This window comes from Mirounga angustirostris, unplaced genomic scaffold (genome assembly GCF_029215605.1).
Source record: "Mirounga angustirostris isolate CCGP_5_RB_7025 unplaced genomic scaffold, mMirAng1.0.hap1 SCAF_5, whole genome shotgun sequence".
Classification (NCBI taxonomy): domain Eukaryota; kingdom Metazoa; phylum Chordata; class Mammalia; order Carnivora; family Phocidae; genus Mirounga; species Mirounga angustirostris.
The window spans coordinates 103,886,820-103,901,659 of NW_026991713.1; the positions used below are offsets into that span (position 1 = coordinate 103,886,820).

Sequence of the window (14,840 nt, forward strand, 5' to 3'; positions counted from 1 at the left end):
TCCAAACATCAGTCTCCCTGTCCTCTCTTGCTTCTTCCCCTCATCAAAACCCAACATGATAAACATGAGAAGGCTAAGGATCCCCTGACTATAATATCATTTGATTCTTTCCTTCCCGTCATGTATTTTTGACAAATACCCTTAAACAGAAAGCAAATAAGAGAGTGAGATAAATGGAAACCACTCCCCAAGTATAAAGTTTTGGGGAACTCCACAGATAAAGAATAAAAACCAGTATATCTCTTAGATAGGGAACGAAGAAAAGAATAAGAATGGTCACTTCAGGGAAACAAACAACTCATGCTCATCAATTCAGATACAAGCAATTTCAAGGTAGAGTGAACAAACACACTCATGGAGAGAACCACTCAAGAAGTGATGTCTGTTTTTAGCGGGTAAAAACCATACTGTTTGGGGCGCCTGGGTGGCTCAGTTGTTAAGCGCCTGCCTTCGGCTCAGGTCATGATCCTGGGGTCCTGGGGTCGAGCCCCACATCAGGCTCCCTGCTCAGCAGGAAGCCTGTTTCTCCCTCTCCCACTCCCCCTGCTTGTGTTCCCTCTCTTGCTGTGTCTCTCTCTGTCAAATAAATAAATAAAATCTTTAAAAAACAAAACAAAACAAAACAAAACAAAAACACCATACTGTTTGCCAGAAATTCTACTAGAACCTTGGGAAACAAAGCAGATTAAAACACTCTCTACTCTTAAGGAGCTGTAGGCTAGTCACAGAAGAGAGAGTCCTGCACAGGAATCATTTCAGCATGATGTCTCACGTGTTACGGCTCATGCACGCGGTGGTACTATGGGAGTACATAGAAGGGCAGCTCCACCTAAGGTAGTCAAGGAAGACTTTCTGGAGGAATATGGAGTTAGCCTAGCCAGCTTTAAAGAAAATTCTATGAGATAGGTAATGGTTTGCAAATGAACTGAAATTCAGAGACATTAGGCAACCTGTCCAATGTCACACAGCTAGTAAGCGGTGGAACCAAGATCTGAATCCAAGGAGGACAGCATTAATTCAGAAGACTATCATGCTCTTGCTGGATTTATGATGTTAAGAGAAGAAAAGAAAAGGAAGGAGTGTTTCCACAGAGTCCTGTTCTACTTTCCCCTTTGGGACTCCTCACCATTATCTCCTCCCCACTATAATTTTCAAGATGAGGGACACAGAACTACATGAAAGCTACTTAGAGCACAGAATCTGGCATTTTCAACAACATTCTGTCCTCCTTCCAGAGTTATTTCTCTGGGGTTTCTTTTTTTTTTTTTTTAAAGATTTTATTTATTTATTTGACAGAGAGAGACATAGTGAGAGCAGGAACAAGCAGGGGGAGTGGGAGAGGGAGAAGCAGGCTTCCCGCGGAGCAGGGAGCCCGATGTGGGACTCGATCCCAGGACCCTGGGATCATGACCTGAGCCGAAGGCAGATGCTTAACGACTGAGCCACCCAGGCGCCCTTCTCTGGGGTTTCTATAAGCTCTGTGGACTAATAGATCATCAAGCAACAGAATTTGGCAGCCCAAACCCACAGTTTGGGGCTCTGGGGAGGAGAAACGTTGACTTAATTCTGGGCTTGGCCACAATCAATAAAAAAGAAACAAGAGGCTCTCAGAACTATTCAGATCATTCACACATCAGTCCCCCAAGAGAAAGGATGCTTTTTCATGAAAACTGTTAGAAGGGTCCCACTGGAGATTTCCAAGACTTGAGGTGGAAGGAATAGAGTTGCCTTACTGTTTCGGTCTTCCTACACCACTGGGTCCATGTCCACATGGAGCTAGACTCACCCAGAGCTTTGAGCAACAAGGGCATTGCATGACATTGCCTTTAGGGCTGAGTCCCCACGGAGGTTCCGTTTTCCCAAAGGGAAGGTGGCACTTCAGAGGATACTCGGCAAGTACCAAAACTCACCAACTGCCAAAATATGCTTAACATTCCTAGCCCATAACCTCAAAACACCATGAGAAATGAAAAAAAAAAAATCAACCAAACCAGCACACTTGATTCTCTGTGATAAGCAAGGGGCTATGTGCTAGATTAACCAGGTGGTGATGATAAACTATGGTATCAAAGGAAGGAAGAGTGGAGGAGGCCCAGGCAGTGGCTGTAACACAGTGACAGACACAGGACTTCCCCCTCGTCCCCTGGATCCTCCCCCTTCAATGAACAGAAGGGGACATGGGAGCAAGGGCTATAGGAGCGCAGATGTAAAAACAGCTGACAGATGTGGGTTCGGCAAGTGAGAGAATAAGCAGTGGGGTCAGGCTGGCTGGCCAGGGCCCACCTGGCCTCCCCACTTCACATGCTTCAGCGCGACAGCAACTACATGGGGATTTTGCAGCTCAAAGTGGATGAAAGATTTCAAATGATTGCCAAGGCCGAATCTTCACTAAGTCAGATCTCAGGTCACGGGAGGCCAATTCCAGCTTCACACATACCAAAAGGAAATGGCTCCCAGGATCTGGGTCATATCCTAAATAGGCAAAAGGCTCTGGGCCTGACCTAAGGGCTCTGTTTTGGAACAGTCACTGCCTGCATGAGCTCCATACATCATCCTGAAAGAAATATTTTTTCCTAACAGGACAACCTGCTCTCAGCTGATGTACAAGAGCTGCCAAAAGCCTTTATTTGTGTCTGTCCGATTCCTGAAGGGATGTGAGGGACGCGGATGACACTGAAGAGGCGGGCCCTCCCAGTCCTCCCCAGGCGGCTCTTCTTTCCCCTTTCCCTCCTGCAGTGGTAGCTAGCTGCCCAGTGCACTGTAGGAATTCAGGCAACTGTGAAGGATGTCAGCTAAGAGACTGGAACATCTGAGGGGCTTCTCTCCTTCTACCACATTCATGTCTGGCCTGTTTCCCCATTCCTTTTTCCTTTCCTTCTTTATAAGCCTGGAAAAGCTTGAATGAAATCTGAAAGTCTAAAAAGGATTTCAGGAAAAGGCACAGTGAACTGAGCTTGAGGATTGATTTTCATCATATTTGCCATATCTGGTAAGTTGAATGGATGTTCGAATTCATTCATTCAACCATACATTAAACAATTATTAGTAGTTATTCAATATAGCTACTTCCAGCCAGGCACTGTGCTAGGTGCTTGGGTGTACCAGTGGACAACACAGGCAAGACTCCTGCCCCTGGGGAGCCTGCACTCTGTTGGACTATGGGTGTCACCTATCTGCTGGGAGAGACCAATGACCCAGGGTATCAAAAGGTGTCAACTGTGGCCATGTTCTAGTAAGAGATGGCCCTGTGATTTGAAATGACTGGTACCATTTGAGCACTCTGCCGTTTTGGAATACAGAGATTCTCCCTTGAGGTTGCTCTTTCTTACGTCTGTTTCCCTTATCAAGTTACTGGATATTTTTGTTGCGATTTCTTTTTTAAGGAAGATGAACTAAAGTAATTTCAGATGGCCTCCTCACACATCCGCCCAAAGCCTTGCCTGTCCATGATCTTGCTTGAAAGAAAGTGCCAAACCATGAACTAGGTCTCAAGGAGGTGTTAAGGAAGATGAAGCCTCCTGAAGAAAGAATTACCAGGCTGGCAGTATAAATAAAAATTCCTGGACCCGATGCAAAATTGGTCAAAGTGACCAATGTTGCCTTGTTCACTGGTCTCAGAAACATTCACAAAATCCCCTGGGAAATTAGTGTACCCCTCCTCACACAGAACCCTAATCCTGACAAGGCTAAGATGGGGAATTTGTGCCTTAATTATGTTTTCTCCCTGCTCTTGTTGGAAACGATACAGAAACTATATTCTCCCATGCTTCCTCCTGTTCCTGGGAAAGATGGATGAAACCATTTGAAGTGGTGGCTAGTCTAAAACAGAACCACCGTCTAGCCCAGACACGTTTTCCTATGTGGGACAAAGCCTGGGTCTTGGGCCTGCTTCCTTTTGGAATGTATTAGGCTGCAGCTGGACCCTGGTAACTCGAGCTGGGCTGGTCATAATTAGGAGTCACTGTGGATATTAATCCACTCATCTTGCTTTGAGCTACAGTTCCTATATGCGTTTTTGCTTAGTGGCCTGAAAATCAGGCAGAGCACGCACCATGCCAATTCAGGCTTAGAAACAGAAAATAATGGAATTGGTCACCTGCCTCAGGGACCTCCTCACTGTTCTAGTCAAGCTGGACAATGTGATCTGGTATCTGTGAAGAGGTCACTCCCAGCCTAGAACCCAATCTAGGGAGGAAGGATTTACTAGGGCTGATAAAAGGCCTTTCTTTGCTTATTAGCTGGTGCCTGCAACTACCAATTTGGGCTCTCTCCCTCTGTTGCCCCTCAGTTCATTTGCCTTAGCGGACTCTGCTTGACTGGGCTCACATTGTTTTATACCTTTTACAGAGATTTCTCATTCTAAGGGGGCACTACCCACTTTGTAAGCCCTGCAGCTGTCCATGGAAAGGGATCCTCTTGCTTTGGAGACCAAAAAAAGAAGTGTCTGAACCACTCTTAGGGCAAGGGGGCTTTTGCCTCTACACACCTACCTTTCCACAGGCTCTTCTACGGCTTCCTACTGGCAGGGAGCAGAAGTTCACAGAGCCTGCTTGTGAAGCAGGGGATGCAGGAGTAGACAGCTGCCTGTGTCATGTGCTAGGACAGCTGTGCTGCACACACCGGCCAGTGCCTGTCACATCAAGCTGGCCAATCCCCATTTTTACCACTATGACACCGGGGGGCCTGAGTCTCTGTGATGTCAAGTGACATGCCCAAAGGTTCAGAGGAGGCAGATCCAAGACTAAACCCAGGGCTGTGTTACTCCGAAGCTTGGGCTCTTTCCACTAAACCACGCAGGATGAAATTGTTAATTGCCCCTTACTCATGAACAATTTATTCTTCATTTGGGGTAACTGTATTTTTATGTGGGGCACAGAGAAAGGTAGGTTATGTGGATTCAAGGGGAAGCTCAGTTGCTTTGGAGATATTTAATGACCAAGAGTTGGGAAATTCTGTGCTAAATATTACATGACTGAAGCTAAGAAGGGAAAAACCCAACAGGGAACAAATCAGAACAGCACCAGAAAAAACCACCCACATGGGAATGGGGACTCATGCAGACTGGGACAGTCTCTCAGGAATGCTGAGGGTATATGCCCTCCCTTTAGCAGGGTACTGAGTGGCCCTTTCTCCACCATTCATAACCTTTGCTCTTGATCTGTGTGATCCCATGAAACTTTTACCCTTAAGTTCATTTACTAATGTTAAATTATTCTTTCTGCTGTTATTATGGTATGTCCCAAAGGCGCCTTTTTGGCAGATGGCAGGACATGTCATATTTGGCCAAGGCAAAGGGCTTTGTTTTAAAGTATATACCCTGGGGCGCCTGGGTGGCTCAGTCATTAAGTGTCTGCCTTCGGCTCAGGTCATGATCCCGGGGTCCTGGGATTGAGCCCCACAAAGGGCTCCCTGCTCTCTCCCCCACACCCCCTGCTTGTGTTCTCTTTCTCACTGTGTCTCTCTCTGTCAATTGAATAAATAAAAATCTAAAAAAAGAAAAAATAGTATATACCCTATCTTTCATTACAAAAATTATTACCAGTGCATCATGTAGCTCTCTTGACAATAGATTTTTTTCATGTGTTGTACTATCTCACAGATAAAACTCGACTTGCTCCTTAATAGTCAGCTGGGTCACCCTACCAAGTAGCTACCTCTTGGGCGTTGGGAAGTTGTGGGCATGTCTAAAGCACAGGGATCTGGTTGTCTTTTCTCTTAAGTCTCAGGAGAGCTGTGCTCTAGCAATATTCTACTTTCCTTCTCTGGCTGCCCACCTTCACATACCTAAGAGTGAAATCTCAGAAGGGGGTAACTGTTGTGCAATGGGCCTTCAGTAAACTATTTTAACCTATTAGTTTATATACGTGCCTCATAACCCAGGCGATTCTGTATAGTTAAGTATATATAATCTATGAAATCAATCCACCTGTGGGGCTGACCTCTGAAATCCTAAGAGGCAGGTAAAGAGAAGGACGGTTCAACAAGGTAAGCCAAGACCATCCATTTTTTTTCTCTCCTACTTCTGCCTATTGCTTCCCAATTCTAATTACGGGCTCTACTTCTGTCCTCCTGAAGGGCTCTTTCACGCGTCTATCTCCTGTTCACTGGTCTGAATGCACCCCAAAACCAGAGGCTCTGCTAGGGAGGGGAATTATTCCAGTCATCTTTGTGTTTCTGGTGCCTATTGGTAGGTCAATAACATGGTTTGAATAAATGACCAGCATAAGTTCTAAACTAGAATATCACTTCACTATAATTTTAAGAAGTTAGTTGAACGTATTGTGGTCTCAGTTTCCTCATCTTAATGTAGAAACTTTAAGGCCTCTGTTTCCCAAGTAGCTGGATGCTGTGCAAGCCCCAAGAACAAATAAGAGATACCACCCGGTGAAAGAGTAAGTGTACAAAGACAGCAACTCTTCCCTTAGCACCTAAGAGAAATTCCTATGAGGTTGCCAATGTCTTAGAAGACCTTGCGCTATGGCTCTGAAAAGAGACTATTTCAAAGAATCTGATGTCCAAAAGTGATGACGGCACTTCCCAATAGAGTGGTCTAGTTTTAGGCAGCAGCTTGCTTACTAGAAGACCAGATCCAATAACAATAGGCAGAGGGGAGAGGTGGAAAGGCAGAGAAGGACCACGAATCTGCATGCGAGGCATTCCAAACTGATGTGCTTTTCCCAAGATGCCAGGTTGAAATTTCAATTCTTCCTACTTTCCACAGCAGAGTGCCAGGGGCCTTCAGTCAAGAGTGTGTCCAAAGCTGGCTCCGAGGTGGCCTACACGTGGCCAGCTGCTCAGCCAGGAAAGCGATTTTCAACTTCTGGGGGCTCTGCCCATCATCAGACTATCAATAAGGACAAACCCACATCCCCATGAAAGCTTCTCTCAAATAGGTTCTCTCTTAAAGATACAAAACCTCATAAACAGCATTCCCTTAGCTAGGCAAAGATACATTTTTGGAAAGGAACTAAAATCCCCTCCAGCAATGCCTACAACCACCACTTGATACTCATATCTACAACAGTTACACCTTTCTTTTCACCTGTTTAAAGACCCGGCCTGGAAAGGAAACATTAGTGCTTGGGGACAGAGGCCCTAGAAGGCTGATGGAATAGGAGCACTGAGCACTGACCCAGACTCAGAGAGCCCTTGCTAATGACTGATGTTCTCTGGTCACCCACAAAATGCCCATCCGTGCACTGATTCCAAGAGGAAATCAGACCCCCTCTCCTGCAAATGGGTCACGACATAGCACTGAGGCCCATGGGGGGGCGGGGGTTGTGGGTCAAAGCAGCAGAGATGCAGACAGTGCCTAGGACCACGTGTAACCCTAGTTCTACCTAATATAAGGCTAACTGACTCCTGCACAGTCCTGACTTTTGGGTTAGGTGTTAAAAATTTAGTTTAATGTAGCTCCTACGCCTCTTCCTCTCCCACCCAGGTCTCTTCCTCTCGAGAGGCCGGGGAGTCAAACTTGTAGCCGCCCCTCCGCTCTTCCCGTCACCCTCGCCTCCTCTTCGGGCCGAAGTATGGCATAGAGGCTGTTGGTGGCTTTGCCACGCCACCCCACCCACCCTGGATCGCAACCGTTTTAAGGGACCTGGATTCATCAGGGTCTCTCCGGGGCCTGTGCGAGTGCTGATCTGCTCCATTTTTGCAAAAGGCGCCTGTGTCTGGCAGAGCCGGTGTGAGACGAAGAGACAATCCTTCCCTGCTGCCCGGATAATCAAGAGTTTTGGCCAGACCTTTGAGCACATACCGAGAGAGTGAGGAGCCAGACGAAAAGCACAGATTATGTCACTGAAACGGATAATAAGGAACTTAGTGATTTGGCCCGTGACCCTCCAGCACAATGTTCTGCAGGTCCAGTTGGGGATGATATGTTTCACTGGCAAGCCACAATTATGGGACCTAATGACAGCCCATATCAAGGCGGTGTATTCTTTTCGACAATTCATTTTCCTACAGACTACCCCTTCAAACCACCTAAGGTTGCATTTACAACAAGAATTTATCATCCAAATATTAACAGTAATGGCAGCATTTGTCTCGATATTCTAAGATCACAGTGGTCTCCTGCTTTAACTATTTCTAAAGTTCTTTTATCCGTTTGTTCACTGCTATGTGATCCAAACCCAGATGACTCCCTAGTGCCAGAGATTGCACGGATCTATAAAACAGAGATAAGTACAACAGAATATCTCGGGAATGGACTCAGAAGTATGCCATGTGATGCTACCTTAAAGTCAGAATAACCTGCATTATAGCTGGAATAAACTTTAAATTACTGTTCCTTTTTTGATTTTCTTATCCGGCTGCTCCCCTATCAGACCTCATCTTTTTTTTTTTTTTTTTTTAAAGATTTTATTTGATAGAGAGAGAGAGAGATAGTGAGAGAGAGAGAGAGCACAAGCAGGGGGAGCGGCAGGGAGGCAGAGGGAGAGGGAGAAGCAGGCTCCCCGCAGAGCAAGGATTCCAATGCGGGGCTCGATCCCAGGACCCTGGAATCATGACCTGAGCTGAAGGCAGCCGCTTAACCGACTGAGCCACCCAGGCGCCCTAGACCTCATCTTTTTTAATTTTATTTTTTGTTTACCTCCCTCCATTCATTCACATGCTCATCTGAGAAGACTTAAGTTCTTCCAGCTTTGGACAATAACTGCTTTTAGAAACTGTAAAGTAGTTACAAGAGAACAGTTGCCCAAGATTCAGAATTTTTTTTAAAAATGGAGCATGTGTATTATGTGGCCAATGTCTTCACTCTAACTTGGTTATGAGACTAAAACCATCCCTCACTGCTGTAACATGCTGAAGAAATCATCTGAGGGGGAGGAAGATGGATGCTCAGTTGTCACATCAAAGGAAGCAGCATTATTCTAGCATCCAGTCTTTTTTTTAAGGCTTCTACTGTTAGAGATTTGAGGTTACATGATATACTTTATGCTCATAACTGATGTGGCTAGAGAATTGGTATTGAATTTATAGCATAAGCAGAACAGAAAATGTGATGTATTTTATGCATGTCAAAGGAATGACCTGTTCTTGTTCTACAGAGAATGGAAATTGGAAGTATTCCAAAATAGGGTCTCAAACATTTTGTAATTCTCATTTAAATTGTTAGGAGGCTTGGAGCTATTAGTTAATCTATCTTCCAATACACTGTTTAATATAGCACTGAATAAATGATGCAAGTTGTCAATGGATGAGTGATCAACTAATAGCTCTGCTAGTAACTGATTCATTTTTCTTCAATAAAGTTGCATAAATCAATGAGTTAGCTGCCTGAATTAATCAGTATGGGAAACAATCTTTTGTAAATGCAAAGCTGTTTTTGTATATACTGTTGGGATTTGCTTCATTGTTTGACATCAAATGATGATGTAAAGCTCAAAAGAGTGAATATTTTGCCATGTTCAGTTAAAAGTGCCAAATATCCTACAATGCACAGGACAGCCCTCCACAACAAAGAGTTATCCAGCCCAAAATGTCAACAGTGATGAGCTTGAGAAGCACTGGCCTAGAAGTTATATCAAACTATCCCTAATCTCTCACCAATAGGCCAACAAATCCACCAAATATTCTGACTGTAGCTTGACTGGACGGGGCGCATGAAGAACACAGACTGGTGAGCTCATGAGTCTTCATGTCTGCTGCCAAGGTAAGACATCTTGACCAAAGGAAATGTAATATATGAAGGACCAATTGAGAACTGCCATGCTGAACAGACAGCTCTTGGCATGCTGCCCAAAGAGAGGGAATCTTGGGAAGATGTTCAGATGCTGAGTGAGGAGCTAGTTCCAATGGCACACAGTGAGCAGAGGTACCATAAGTCACTGCATGAGACTTCTGGACTTTTCATCTTATGGTACAACTCCACTTACAAGCTGACCCTGCTCACCCTTGGCAATACCACTCAAGGACAACCTACACATACCCCCACACCATCCACCCTTGTTTTGGGTGTGAGTCCTACCATTAGGCCAAGGTAGGAATTAAAGGAGAGCAAAAAATGCATTTTGTTAACTTCTCCTTTCACCCACTTTTTCCCAGCTGGATATAGCAGCCTGCTGAGAGCTGGAATAACCTTGTGACACATTATGGGTGGACCTCTCACTAAACCCAGGGGAAAAACTAGACTTGAGGACACACGTGGAAAAACCCATCTTCTTTCTCTTTTTTCCCACTTACCAAAAACATCCTATCTATGAGCTCTAAGAGCTCCCTGTCCTGGCATGTCTTTCCAAAGCTGTGTCTACACATGCTCAGGAGACTTCTTGAAATGATTTCTGTGCCTAAACCAAATTTTATCCAACAGGGCAAAACCAAAACCGCTTACCCGGAATGATATCTACATTTAGCACAAAGACTTCAAAGTCAGTCATTTTACATGTGAGTTGAGTCCAAAGTAGCCCAAACTTGGATAGGTAAGAACTTCCATGTTTCCCTCTGATGTCACAGGTGACTCTGCTCAAACTGTCAGTACAAAAAGGGCATAAAATCATGTCTCTCTTCCCTTATACTCAAACTCTACCCAGGGCCAGGGCAGGCAATTTCCTATGAGGACTGTGAATGACAGTTATAAAAGCAGTAAGAGAACGAACATGTGGGTCAGCTCAACCATCAGGGAGCCTTTTTAAAAAGTACGATAAAATGAGATAGCAGAGACAGAGGATAAGTTGAAAGATTTATACATTGGAAGCAGTTACCCCGGGGGCCCAGAGAACAACAATACACATCCCCCTGAACAGAACCCCATCTCCTCCAGGTTGTTGGCAGGGTATGTTCCATTTAGAGGGACACAGTCCAGTTCTGGGCTTATTCTTAATGATGCAGCTTTAGGCTTGATTTTATTTGTTATGAGCAATGAGAGCTGACATGGGGAAAATGAAGAGGGAGTCCATTTCATATTACTTATAGTCAATTCAGTGATTATTATTCTCTTCCTCAATTTCTTTTGATGACTTCCCCCCCACACACATCAGTGATGAAACCTTTTTCTCTTTAATCTAGTATGTTGTTTTTTTTTTTTAAGATTGTATTTATTCATCTGAAAGAGAGAGAGAGAGAGAGTGCACGTGCAGGCTGGGGGTAGGGGAGCAGAGGGAGGACAAGCAGACTCCACGCTGAGCACAGAGCCCCACGCGGGGCCCAATCCCATGACCCTGAGATCACAACCCGAGCAGAAATCAAGAGTCGGACACTCAACCGACTGAGCCACCAGGTGCTCCTAATCTAGTATCTTTCCAAAGGCACGTTCATACCCCTGGGATCACTGCCTGGGAAACTGGGGGGCATGTGTTTCTCAGAAATAATCAAATGCATACTCATTGATTTATATAGGGCATTCACCCATGTTTAAAAAAATCTTATTTGTGGAGCTAAACATACTGTTCTTCCCTCTTACCAAGTACTGACGATGGAGGTTACAGAGCTGAGGAAGAGCAGCTGTATGGCACAGTGCGTGAACAATACTCTCATATGTTCTGTATGATTTTTTTTTTAAAGATTTTATTTATTTTGAGAGAGAGAGAGAATGAGAGAGAGTGAGCACACATGAGAGGGGGGAGGGTCAGAGGGAGAAGCAGGCTTCCTGTCGAGTAGGGAGCCCGATGCGGGACTCGATCCCAGGACTCAGGATCATGACCTGAGCCAAAGGCAGATGCTTAACCATCTGAGCCACCCAGGCGCCCCTCTTCTGTATGATTCTATCCTGACTCTGCATTGATTAGCTACGTGGCCTTGATCAAGTTTGCCTGATTTCTGTGTGCCTATTTCCTCATCTGTAAAACGACGCTTCCCTCACAAGCTCCTGTGCAGATTACATGAGGGCTACACATAAAGCTCCTAGACAATGCCTAGGACATAGGAAGCGCTATGTTATTACTAGTTATTATCACTACTGTGTGTCTTCCTACATTATTTTCTATGAGTTAGTACAACAAAGATATTATGGTAAATTAACCAGTATTAATCACATGGGGGAAATGACAGGAGTTAGCATACTTCGAGTTTTAATCTCTATTTTTATTTGAGGAAAAGACTTTGGCAGAGAAGGAGGCTCCCTTGATTATAAATATAGACAACCCTTTGGCACAATATTTCCAGCAGCATGGAGGATGGTTGCCAGCTCTCAGCAATACAGCAAAGCCTTTAGGACTTTGGCTGTTAACTCCTGCAGGCCATCAGTTCCCTGTTACCATAGTTACCCCAGACACCCAGTGCCACCTACTTCTCTGAGGTTACAAAGCCCTTCACTGAGATTTGGACAGCCCTGGAGCCACCCTTCCTGCACCCTGTGTCCTAATGTTACTAGGCTTTTCTACCAAAGCTAATTCCCCAAGAAAGGTGAACCAGCTAAAAGACAGGCAAATAGCTGGTTTAGAGTAATTCACATTAGACTAAACTCTAGGAGAGAGTATATACTTTCTTTTTAAGATTTATTTATTTGAGAGAGAGTGAAAGCGCGAGCATGAGCCGGGGTGGGGGGGGGGGCAGGGGGAGAGGGAGAGAGCATCTCAAGCAGACTCCACGCTAAGTACAGAGCCCAACACAGGGCTCGATCTCACGACCATGAGATCATGACCTGACCTGAGCTAAAACCAAGAGTCAGACGCTTAACTGACTGAGCCACCCAGTCACCCCGAGAATATTTACTTTTAAAAGAACCTACTAACTCTGGGGTGCCTGGGTGGCTCAGTCGTTAAGCATCTGCCTTTGGCTCAGGTCATGATCCCGGGGTCCTGGGATCAAGCCCTACATCGGGCTCCCTGCTCAGCGGGAAGCCTGCTTCTCCCTCTCCCACTTCCCGTTTGTGTTCCCTCTCTCTTTGTTCCCTCTCTCGCTGTCTCTCTGTCACATAAATAAATAAAATCTTTAAAAAAAATTAAATAAAATAAAAGAACCTACTAACTCAAATATGTCTCTTATTGGTGGGAGGGATTTTATAGCTGGTCTCTCTCTAGCCTGATCCTTCTAGATCCTAACTTAGTTCTAGAAAACAGGGAAACAAGAATAAATAAGCTGTTTTAATCCTATTATAATCAGTATTAGCTATTCTTTGGTTAAGGGGTTGAGCTCAGTCTAAGAAACCCACTGTGGTTTAGCTTTTGGAGACAAACTCTTCTCCCTAAGGCTCCAAATAGAGTCTATCTAATCACACTGTTTAGTGTCAGGTTTGATCTCTGAGCAGCTACTAAATGTCAAGAGGATTACCCTCCCTGGAATGTATTTTCATAGTATTCCTGGCTTTATTAACTTTGAAAGAACATGAGAATGGAAGGAAAACATATTTATTTAGGTCTTGCCAGTGAAACAGCTCTGGTTTTGTCCTGTTTGTTGAGGACACCAAAACTCACTGAGGTCCTGAGCTCTTCTGGTGCCTCTAGGTCCTTGCCTGGTAGTGGTGGTCTTTAGTAACTGAGCTTGGGGTCCTTACCTTTTTAACTGGGTTCACCTTTTCCAGGGAGGTGGCTCTGGTAGAGGCCCAGGAACACTAGGACACAGGGTACAGGGAAGGCAGCTTTTGAACCTTAAGAGAAGCAGGTGGCCCTGGGTGTAAAGTTCTTCTGGTAACAGGGTGACTTACTATGAAATAATTATGGAAGACCTAAAATCCCAGGCAAGGACCTAAATGAAATAAGGCTACACTACGAAATAACAGTGATAAAATGGAAATAATCCTGATATTTTACAAAAGTACAGAATTCAATTACTTAATAGGCATACTTGGAACAGTTCCGTATGATTAATACACAATCGCAACAAGCTGGGTAAATAAGCAAGAACAGAGGTGAAGGAAACATAAGAAGCCAATAGAAAGGGACTCAATTGTAAGAATTTTTCTAGTAATTCTCCTAGCATGGCCCCAAGAGACTCTGTTCTGTAGCCAGGCAGAGCGGGGGCCCTGGAATCCCTTTCTGTTGAAGTGTATTCCCCAAACTCCCCTTTCGTGCCAATGAGGGGCCTCTGTGAGGGCTGGGAGCTTTTTTCACATTTTGGGAGCCCTCTAAGTATACTTGTGCATACAGGTTGGGAGGAAAAGAACAACATCAAAGGCAAGGTCGAGTTTAGTTAGCTTGAGTTAGGGTTTGGGTGTTGGCAGTGACTCAACCTTTTGCCCATTGTCCTTCTTGAGGGCCTATAAAACTGCCTCAGAAATATTCAAAATGTTCCTAAACTATGCAAAGCTATGTGGGAGTTGACCCAGAGGAAGTAAAAAAAGGAAATGGTGCTCATGTGGCTGGTGAAACCTGGAAGTAATTGAAGGAGAGTCACATATGCTGGAGCCCCGCCTGTCTTCTCCGGTGTATAGAAGGTGTTTCTGCGCAAAAGCCTACCCCCTCCAGAATGTACATGTTGAAGAGACAAGGAGCAATTGTGAAGAAAGAGGCATCCACGGCCAACACACACAGCTGAGAATTGTGGGCAGTGACGAGACAGACAGAGAGAGAGAGAGAGAGAGAGAGAGAGAAGCAGAAGAGCAACACAGCAACCCCATGGCTTAACCTAGACAGGGAGCGCCAATTTGACGTCCCTCCCCCTCATTTCGTTATGACTAATCTACTTGTTGGCACTTGCTGGGTGCTTGGCTGGATCTGAGTTCCAAGGTAAGGACTGGTTTGGAGTCTTGATAAGGTTTTGAAGGTTTGTGAAAGGGACTGGTATTCGGGGAGGATTCTTCCTGAAATCTCTGCCTAGCTGTTACATTTAAGACAGCCCTACATGGGCATTTTTCTTCTATTTGTTCCTCAAGGGGGACACCTGTAGGACCTGGGTCCTACATGGCATTATCTTGACCTTTTTTTTCAGTATGAAGATAGAGAGTGGCCCATTTTCATTGC

General features: G+C 44.9%; 1 protein-coding gene and 1 pseudogene across 24 annotated transcripts in view; one reads left to right on the forward strand and one right to left on the reverse strand.

Moving 5' to 3' along the window:
* MICAL3 (microtubule associated monooxygenase, calponin and LIM domain containing 3) overlaps window positions 1-14,840 on the reverse strand; it is a 277,268-nt gene that overhangs the window by 55,497 nt on the left and 206,931 nt on the right. The gene's annotated exons all lie outside the window — the stretch shown is intronic.
* LOC123844107 (ubiquitin-conjugating enzyme E2 D3-like) lies at window positions 7,881-8,233 on the forward strand (annotated as a pseudogene).